Source organism: Solanum dulcamara, chromosome 1, assembly GCF_947179165.1.
Source record: "Solanum dulcamara chromosome 1, daSolDulc1.2, whole genome shotgun sequence".
NCBI lineage: Eukaryota > Viridiplantae > Streptophyta > Magnoliopsida > Solanales > Solanaceae > Solanum > Solanum dulcamara.
The window spans coordinates 74,186,142-74,197,545 of NC_077237.1; the positions used below are offsets into that span (position 1 = coordinate 74,186,142).

At 36.8% G+C, this 11,404-nt stretch overlaps 1 pseudogene; it reads right to left on the reverse strand.

Moving 5' to 3' along the window:
- Nucleotides 1–255: 255 nt before the first annotated feature.
- Nucleotides 256–6,274, reverse strand: LOC129900351 (mediator of RNA polymerase II transcription subunit 6-like; annotated as a pseudogene).
- Between the last annotated feature and the right edge of the window lie 5,130 nt (nt 6,275–11,404).

Consider the following 11,404-nt stretch of genomic DNA (forward strand, 5'->3'; position numbering starts at 1 on the left):
TTTGAATCCCCTAAATCATACATAGGATTTGAAAATACCTCTACTTAGAACATGGAAGAACTTATAAAGGTCTGAAACCCCATGAATCATTCCATGAGTTTCCCCTTAAATCATTCATAGGATTTGAAACTTCAGTATTTTTTTGAACTCCATGAATCATTCCTTGAATTTCACTCGTCAATCCTTCCAACTCCATCTTAGTTTGCTGATGCTGTTCCTTGTTTTAATTAGGGTATTTTGACAAAAACTAAACAATCAGCGTCAAAAGAGTGATTTAATGGCTTTTGAAATGATAACTGATATTAATACGTGTGATAGAAATGGTTATTTACCAATCTTTCCTGAACTAATGTAACAACAGTATATGGCAATACAGGTGATATATATCCTTAACATGGATCATAACTGACTACATGGCAAATTCTGACCTACCATAAAGATTTTACACTACATAACATACAGAAATCTACTGAAAGGATCACTCTAGACCATCTCAGGCGTCGTACAACTTTTTTCAGCCGCCAAGTGCTTAGACAGTCTCTGTGTCATACTTTCATTCTCTTAGACGGACCTTGATCGATAATGGGATCAACTGGAGGCAACTGGGTTTCTGCTTGCTGGTTTTCAGAGTCTTCTGCTGTGGAAGGTGGTACATAACCTTCTGGAAAAGGTGGGGCTGGAGGTACGGGTGGTAGCTGCAAGAGATTAATTTTGTCACTTTTAGATGCTTCTCTTACGTGAAGAAAAACATTGTGAAACTATAAAACACACACAATATATGTTGCAAGGACTTCAAAAATATTGTTGCACTCGTATTGGATCCTCCAAAAATGCACTACTTTTGGAGGATCTGCCATACACCTGTTGACATTTTTTAAAAGTCCGAGCAACATAGCATATAATATGAAACCTTAACCTTTAATAAAACATAAAATATCATCATAAGAAATTAACAGTCCATATCAAGCACCTAGGCTAAGAGGTTATGCACACGAGACAGCTGAGGTCAAAAGCACCATCAAGACACACTACACTAAGACATTACAGTTACCTTGCGTTGTAGGGAAGCAAGAATATGATCAACTCGTTTAAGTTCCTTCAAGTCGATGGTCTCCTTAGCAGCCTTAGATTCAGATGCTGCACTCTCATTTTCAGAAGCCACTGTGAAAGGAAAGCACACAGATTGGAATGAAGTTACAGAATATAAAAATACTATACTCCAAAAATCTATGTTGCTCGGACTCTTCAAAATCCTTACCGCACCCATGTTGACACGACATGGGTGTGGCTGTGGGACCCACATCCGATTTGGTCAACCTAACTTGGGTTCTTTGACTACACCTATGGCCAAGACGTATGTGTTGATCGGGTATTAAGTTTACGTATGGGCTTATGTCATACATATGTAGACATAAGTACTACAACAAGTGTTTAAAATGAATATAAATATACTAACTCTAAATTCAATTAATTGTTGAAATATAAACTTTTATGCGTCGTAATATGCATTTATTGGTTATATCCAAACACCCGAACCCATACTCCTACAGTATCCCCTAATCCTAAGATAAATACTACTACTATATTTATATCAATTTATAACTACGCAATAGTAATTTTTTCATTTTAATTAATAAACAATATGGATTCAAATTACCTTGTTAATCATACAACAACAACAACCCAGTGAAATCCTACCAAGGTAGAATGTACGCAGACCTTACTCCTACCAAGGTAGGACGGCTGTTTCCTGGAGACCCTCGGCTCAGTAAAAGCATAAATGCATAAAAAAAAATGTTAGATAAGAATAGAAAATTAAAAGCTTTATGAGAAAAACAACAAACAAATAACGAATAGATGACAAATTTATATATGATTAACAAGGTATATATTATTTTTATATATTATTAGTCATATCCCAGCACCCGTATCTGCAATTGGATCCATACCCCCAAATCGTAAGAAATTATGAGATGACGAATCTGACCTCTAGACTGCACCCGTGTCGGATACCCCCACCTGAGTCCGAGCAACATAGCTTAATGTAAAGAAGAGCATGAGAAATCATTGATCTGAACAATCTACGGATAGAATTTGACACCTTGATCGAGAGATTCGAATCAAACTTCAACTATTCTTGTCAAAATATAACCATGAATGATAAATATACACAGAGCGGTCCAATTCAAGCTCCTCAGACAGAATACTAAATAGAAGTGTATCGCAATATGGAATGCAGTTTGAAGAATTTTTGGTGATTCCCTTACCAGGAACTATAGAACTTCTAACGACATATCTGATCTCACTAATTCCCATTATTCATATTTTCTTTTTTGGGGTCTTCCAGAAGGAATGTACTTTGTTTAGTTTCCAGTTATGACAAACAACTCTTAAAGAGCGCATAATTTCAAATAGTTCATTTTTAGCCCGGACATTAACATCTCCAGGCACCAAATCGAGGGTGGGTGTAGACCATCATGTGCCTAACTTTGTCTTTAATTACATGAATCAAAAACTTATTTTTCCTAAATTGAATAGGTTTTTGCAGATCCTCATATCAAAGAATATAAGAACACCTCCAAAGTCACACAGGGCGTCTTTTGACAAGAGTTGTCATGCTTATAAGAGCTTTTCTCTCCTCCATTTTAGTGTTAAGCAACAAATTACTGATTTTGAATCATGTTAGGAATATGATGTTGCGGGCTAATCTACACTAGGGGCTGTTATTTAAAATTGGAATAATCATGGAGATAACGTGAACTAACAAATAGCATGAAAATCGTAGAGCATCAAACAAGTAGCGAGTGATCTACAATAGTGTAAAATTGGATGGACATTATGAGTAGGAGTAATTAAAACACATGATACTACACCTTACAGCAAAAAATTTGGGTGATGCATATTGTGACAGTCCATCTCTAAAAGCAAAGATTAAATTATTATTGAACAGTCAACCGAACAAACACAAGTAGAATACAACAAAAGAGAGATGGAAAAAGGAATTCATCAACTCTACATTCACCAGAAGATATTCAAGTTAGTAGACTAACTTGAACACACAATAGAGACAAGAAAACAAAACCACCAATACTATTGCAGTATTGCTTCAGCTAATCTTTTTGATATTTGTGGCATCAAGTTCTCATTAGACAAGTCCCCATCACCCATCCCAATCAAGCACATCCAAGAAAACACAATAAAAAAGAGAACCACAAGAAAGGGGAAAAGGGGATGTCAAGATACCATATCCAGTCTTTTCCAACTTTGAAGATGCAAAACTGAAAGCTTTTGATATATGATATAAAGCACGTCCCTGTCAAATAAATGAATCAAGAGAGAAGAGGTTAATTTTCAACATGAAAAGCAGCAAGGACAGACAAATTCTCTAATATCACATTATGCAAGAAAACAAAATCTTTGCAGCTACTAAATATCGAGTTATATAACCTACAAGACTTCAGCAAAGGTTTAATTTTTGGAATGAGCCAAAAGAAAAGTGCCATTGTTTCTAGATTGAGGGATTACTCAGTACTTAACTTAGTTTAACGAACTGAAATAAAACCCACATGTATACTTGAATCCTCTCTTTAATATTCAGCTCAATGAAAACGAGCATAGATACATCCAATGATGCAGGTGATCAAAACCTTGTTAACTATGAGCAACGAGCAACGACCAACATAAAGGATACTAAATGCAAGACTTCGAAAGAAAATTTAAGTCAAACTGGCCATAAGAACTTCAACAAATAAGATAGGGATCAGCTGATCATCTCACAAAGCAACAATACGAATATATGCTACAGACAAAAAAGGGCAGCCCGGTGCACTAAAGCTCCAGACAAGGCAATCAAAATATTACAGTTCAAGGATATTACCTGCTTCTTTTACTTTGGAAAGACATGTAAAGGCAGAAGACATTGAAAACCTCAATAATGATTGTCATTAAGAATGAAAACCTCTGTACAGTTTGTCATTACCACCTCCTCTAAGGATTCTCGTGTGAGAGAAAATTTGTAGGTGAAATACCTGGAATCTCTTCCATATTTCTTTCTATTCTATTCTTTCAAATTCCTCTAAAGCACTAACAGCCCCACCCACCCTACAAGCTAACCACCTCGACATCACCTATCAATCTGCACTGTCAAAGAAAGGATGAAAGTGAGATCCCTAAGATGCACTTGACTTTATATTTTTCCTACAGAGTACTGTTCCTAGCATTCAACAACCAAGAATCCCCTTGTTATCTCATGCCAAATTATGAAAGTGCCTTTGATGAGTCCAAAAATGCCTCACACCACAGTCAATATAGAGGAACAAAAGTGTGTCATATATGATATTTTACAACATTTGGTGCCAGAGGCAGCTCGTACAAGGAGGAACAGAAACAAATTTAAAGTAATCTAATATGTGATCTCTGCTGAAATACAAGTACAACCAAATCATAGATTTTCATGATCCCAGGGCTTTGGTCTAGCGGTAAGAGCACATGATGTGATGTGGGTTAGGCAGACATCACAAGTTCGGATCCTGCTACAGCCAAAAGCCTGGGATTTAAGTGAAGAAGGGTCACGGGGTCTATTATCCATTGAGCTTTGAACCGTTCACCATTTCCGTGCGGAGATTGTTAGTTATCAACAAATAAGAAAATTTCCATCCACCATTATCTATTCAGTAAGCTTACGGGTTTAGATGATGAAATACTGATTATTGGACCTCCCTATAGGTTGATATACCACACACACATATATATAATATGTATCTCAAATAAATTTTAATCAATCGAACACTATTATGTTGATTAATTAGAATGCAAGATACAAACAGTGAAAAATTATTACCTAATAAAATAAATCATGTACCAAGGTGCGATAAGAAGAGATTACTAACCAGTCGACCAGCAAACACATTGCAGAGCTATGGAGCTTGGTATATTACCATCCAAGATGTAATAAGTCAGCATCGGTGTGACCTTCTCGGGGCCGTCCCTCTTTTGCCTACGGATGACAAAGAGATGAGGCTCCATAACTTCATTCAGCAGGTATTCACTGCCTGTCATCCTCCTGCAGAGCAATTAGCAAATAATATGTTAATAAGTCAGTCGCACAGTTAGTTGTGCATATGTCTTGAACCAAATACCAGAAAATCACATAGTGAAACTTTAGCATCAGCTATCAGAAAGTGCTAAAACAGTGTCAAATGTGCTTTATGAAACAACTAAAGCTTTGCACAATTTATAGAGAATAATATAAAATAAAGAAACTATTATTTCTCCCAGAGACTCTGTTGCCACGAACTTGTACATTTACACATTTATCTCATCCAACACACAACTTCTCCCCTCTTCCCTCCCCCTGCACCTTGCAAAAGGATATAAAGAGTAAAAGGAAAATAAAAAGGCTAGAGAGCAAATGTTTTAAACTCAATATTACTACTACCATATCATATAGGGGGTTATGTAACTTCCTATATCCAATCCGCCCATTCGATAATACTATATAATCGTCTGGCTATGTAAGCTCGCATTATTTCAACCATTCACCCGCAGTTAAGTTGTCCCCTGTCAATTGTGGGATGCGAATTGGTCTATCCTCACCTCATGAACTAGCTCTGCGAATTGGTCTATCCTCACCTCATGAACTAGCTCTTGCGATGTCTCTTTCTTATCACCCGGAAAGGAAAACAGGAAACCACTCAATATTCAAACTTTCAGCAAATCTCCTAGGGCAATTTAACAAACTAATTTATTTTCCTTCAATAATTCTTTGTTTTTCAATAAGGCAAAGGTTCAATTATGAAATTGATCACAGTACAATGGAGTGGATGAAGTAATCTATTGCTGATTGTTTAGGTGAACAGGATCCTTAATTTGGGGAAAAATCAAATTGAACAGATGCAGAGGAATTCAGAGATAAAAACTCATACGAGAGATGCGAAATATCGAGTGGGTGAATGGAGCGTGATCGGAGTTTCTCATTGTTGCAAGTCCAATCGTAGAATGGAGACAGAGCAAAATAGTCAAATACTAGGTTTCGGTCCAGTGGATACGTATTCAGCCATAACTGGTCCCTGAAGCATATTCCCGTCATGTCAGTACCGGGTTGCGGCGGCATCGCCGGTGCACCGCCGTCAAAGTTTGCGTTCCCCGTCGGCGGCATCATTAGTGTCGTCGTCATCTCCGGCGTTGGCTATTTTTAACAGTCAACTGGCTTATTCACTATAGAGCATAACTAAATAGATTTTCAATTTTAAACTCACTAAACAGCGACAATCTGTACGAAGGATCATAATATTTAATATTGTATATCCTTATTATTTGGTTATTTATTTTCCCATATCGCTTTGAACTTCTTATCTTTATCAAATGTGTTTTTATGCTTCTTTTAATCCGAGGTCTCTCGAAAACAGTCGTCCCACCTGAATAGGAGTAAGGTCTGCATACACTTTACCCTTCTCAGACCCCACTTGTGAGATTTCACTGGATTGTTATTATTGTTGTCGTTGTATATATTCTTCATGAGGTACGATTAAAATGGTAAGCTTAGGCCTCATTACATTGGTCCATTTGAAAATATTGATAATGTGGGGTCAGTGGATTACAATTAGCCTTGCCGCCTAATTTATCTGGAGTCTATCTAGTTTTTCATTTATCCATACTAAAGAAGTATCATGGAGTTGGAAATTATATTATCAACTGGGAATCCATATTTTTAGAAAATGATTTTCAGTACGAGGAGGAAATCGTTGCATTCTTGATCATGATATTCGAAAGTTGAGGACAAAGAAAATCGGATTAGTAAAGGTTCAATGAAAGCATTGTCTAGTTGATAAAGTCGCTTGGAAAATAGAGAAGGACATGCAGACAAGTACTCTTAATTACTTGTTTGAGGATTTAGGTAGTACACTCTCTCTGACATAGCCAATTTCTCCTTGTTTGATCGCTTGGGGATGACCAATGGCTAAATTAGTATCTATTGTAACGATCCCTTCTGACCGTTATAGCCGGCCATTCATGGGTTAAATGCTTAAAAGTCCCCAAAATGCTCTTATTTATGCAATTTCATCTTTAGGAGAAAAATAGGCGACTTAGGGCTATTTTATTCATTTTTCCATCAATTTCTTCGATAAAAATAAGTTAATTACTCCCCTAACTTGTAATTTGATTCTTGAACCTTAGAATGTATGGTGATTATTTTATGAAAGGGTTTTTGACCTGAATTAAGGGTGGAAAAAGTGCTAGTTGGGTGGGATGATCATCAGATGGGCTAAGGGTTAGAATTTGAGTATAATATGGGTATTTTAGGTAAACCTAACAACTGGGCTGAGTGGCCCGCTAACAGACCCCCTAAGACCGGCCCATTAAAGGCTTGACACGGGGGAGATCAAATCTGGTACCGGCCCAACACAAAAAAAAAATTGAACCGATCCGGTCATTTTTTGTCCTTGGATCGATAAGATCGACCCAGTAAGGAACCGGTAGCCGGCCCACCAGTCCACCGGCCTGGGACGGACTCGGTTCGGAATTTTTTTTCTAAAATTAACGTTTGGACCACTTGAAAAAATATTCTTATAATAGATAGTATAATATGAATATATTTGTTTTACATTGTAACTATATATAATATATAATGTAAGTAATAGATAGAATATTGTGAGTATATTAGATATATATTGTAAGTATATATAATATAATGTAAGTATATTATTATAATAGATAGTATATTGTGAGTATATTAGATATACATTAAAGGTATATATAATATATAATGTAAGTAATAGATAGTATATTGTGAGTATATTAGATATACATTAAAGGTATATATAATATATAATGTAAGTAATAGATAGTATATTGTGAATATATTAGATATACATTGTAAGTATATATAATATACAACAACAACAACAACAACCCAGTGAAATCCCACATCGTGGGGTTTGGGGAGGGTAAAGTGTACGCAGACCTGACTCCTACCAATGTAAGACGGCTGTTTCCGAAAGACCCTCGGCTCAATAAGAAGCATAGGAAGAAAGGTCAGAAACGAATATTAAAAGTTAAAAAGTAGATAACGGAAAAGTTCCAAACAATAGTATAATCAAAGCACCAAAAAAACAGTAGATATCGATAAATAATAACATAAATACCATAATAAGGTAACATAACATACATAACATAAATAACATAAATCAGAGTACAAAAAAAATCATAGTGCGTTAATACGCCTACGGATAAGGGGGAATAATGCCACTATGTACTAGCCTTCTACCCTGATGTGTGTCCTCCACACCCTCCTATCTAAGGTCATGTCCTCGGTAAGTCGTAAATGCGTCATGTCTTGTCTGATCACCTCTCCCCAATATTTCTTCGGCCTACCCCTACCTCTTCTGAAACCATCCATGGCCAACCTCTCACATCTCCGCACTGGTGCCTCTGGGACTCTCCTCTTCATATGCCCAAACCATCTCAGTCGCGTTTCACGCATCTTGTCTTCCACCGGGGCCACTCCTACCTTGTCTCGAATAACCTCATTTTTAATTTTGTCACTCCTGGTATGCCCACACATCCATCTCAACATTCTCATCTCGGCAACTTTCATCTTTTGCACGTGGGAGACCTTAACTGGCCAACACTCCGCCCCATATAACATAGTTGGTCTAACCACCAGTTTGTAGAACTTGCCCTTAAGTTGTGGTGGCACCTTCTTGTCACATAACACACTGGAGGCAAGCCTCCATTTCATCCATCCTGCCCCAATATGATGTGTGACATCCTCGTCGATCTCCCCGCTGCCTTGCATGATAGAACCAAGGTACTTAAAACTACTTCTCTTTTGGATGGCTTGGTCCCCGAGCCTAACTTCCGCGCCAACCTCTTGAGGAGTCTCACTGAACTGGCACTTTAGGTACTCTGTCTTGGTCCTACTCAACTTAAACCCTTTAGACTCCAAGGTGCGTCTCCAATCTTCCAACTTAGCGTTAACTCCGCTTTGAGTCTCATCGATGAGGACTATGTCGTCCGCAAAAAGCATACACTATGGCACCTCACCTTGAATTTGTCGCGTCAATACATCCATCACCAAGGCAAACAGAAACGGACTAAGAGCTGATCCTTGATGCAACCCCATCACAACTGGAAAGTGTTCTGAATCCCCTCCTACTGTCCTTACCCTAGTTTTGGCACCCTCGTACATGTCCTTGATCACCCTTATGTATGCTATAGGTACACCTTTAGCCTCCAAACATCTCCATAGTATCTCTCGTGGAACTTTATCATAGGCCTTTTCTAAGTCGATGAATACCATATGCAAGTCTCTCTTCCTCTCCCTATATTGTTCCATTAGTCTCCTCATAAGATGGATGGCTTCCGTAGTTGAGCGTCCTGGCATAAATCCAAACTGGTTCTCTGAAATAGACACGCCTCTCCTCACCCTCATCTCCACCACTCTTTCCCACACTTTCATAGTATGGCTTAGAAGCTTGATACCTCTATAGTTGTCGCAACTATGGCTATCCCCCTTGTTTTTGTATAGAGGGATCATGATGCTCGACCTCTATTCTATGGGCATCGTTGCCGTCGTAAAGATGACATTAAATAACTTAGTCAACCATTCCAAACCTACCGAGCCCGCACTCTTCCAAAATTCTACAGGGATCTCGTCAGGTCCGATCGCTCTTCCCCTATGCATCCTACGAACGACAGCTTTAACCTCATCGCCTGTAATACTCCTACAACCCCCTATATTGTGACTACTTCTTGTATGTTCCAAATCTCCCAACACAATTTCTCTGTCCCCTTTGTCATTCAAAAGTTTATGAAAGTATGACTGTCATCTTTGTTTGATAAGGGTCTCCTCTACCAATACTTTTCCGTGTATGTCTTTAATGCACTTCACTTGGTATTATTATAATAGATAATATATTGTGAGTATATTAGATATACATTGAAGGTATATATAATATATATAATGTAAATAATAGATAGTATGTTTTGAATATATTAGATATACATTGTAAGTATATTATTATAATAGATAGTATATTGTGAGTATATCAGATATACATTGAAGGTATATATAATGTATAATGTAAGTAATAGAATGTATATTGTGAATATATTAGATATACATTGTAAGTATATATAATATAATGTAAGTATATTATTATAATTATTATAACAAATAGTATATTGTGAGTATATTAGATATACATTGAAGGTATATATAATATATAATGTAAGTAATAGATAGATTATTGTGAGTATATTAGATATACATTGTAAGTATATATATAATATAATGTAAGTATAAAGATATCGGGCAATGAGGGGATACATTCCGAGCCAGATAAATATGGAGAAAATAATTTTCTTGACAATAGTAGAAACACTGTATATTAACAGAAGATATACTGTACTAGGGACCCACATGAGGGATCCACTTTTATTCTCTATGTCTCCTTAGCCCTCCTATATAAAGGGTATTTGCTCTGATACCATCATAACCAGGATCTAAAAAGGCTGGCGGTAGTACGTACGACCATCCAGATCTTACTTGAAATAATATCCTTAAACTTGCAGTTAACAAGGATAAAATCAAAATATGAAAGATTTTTATTTAGTTTTATGACTGTATGGATCCTTTCACCTGAGCAAGGGGCCTGTCTGATATTTCAATACATGCCATTATTAATTTAGCAACTAACAGTTCTAACAGTGGAAAATGCTGCCCCTTTTTCTTCTCCTTTTAACAGGGACTTACACCACCACTGTTTGCTAGGCAAAATCAACAAGGTAGTGTCGGAATCGACTGTACCGCCATCTCAGAACCAAGCCAAGAAACTATGATAAAAATCTTGTATGTTTTAACTAAGTCTGATCTTTCATGATGAACATGTAATAAAGCTTAGATATCCAACATAGATATGAGATTTCTTAGCCGAACATAGTCACAGCTATGGAGAAATCAAAAGTAAAGACTTAAATTTAAAAATACCTTACTCTGAAGGCTATGCCGAAATGGAAGCTTTATTTCTTCAAACTTTGAGATATATTACAAGAAAAGTGTTTACATAAGAGAGAGAGAAACTTAAAAACTTCTAAAACTTCTGCCTAGAAATGAAAAATAAATGCCCTTTATATAGGGGGGCTAAGGAGACATAGAGAATAAAAGTGGGTACCTCATGTGGGTCCCTAGTACAGAATTTCTACTGTTAATTTACAGTGTTTCTATTGTTGTCAAGAAAATTATTTTCTCCATCTTTATCTGGCTTGAAATGTATCCCCTCATAGCCCGATATCTTTTTAATCTCTTAAGGGTCTGGAGGGATCTTCTTATTCTGTTTTCCCTATCCCTTTGACAACTGTCTTAAGGAATTCTTCCTTATCTTGTAGTGATTGGAAGAAATCT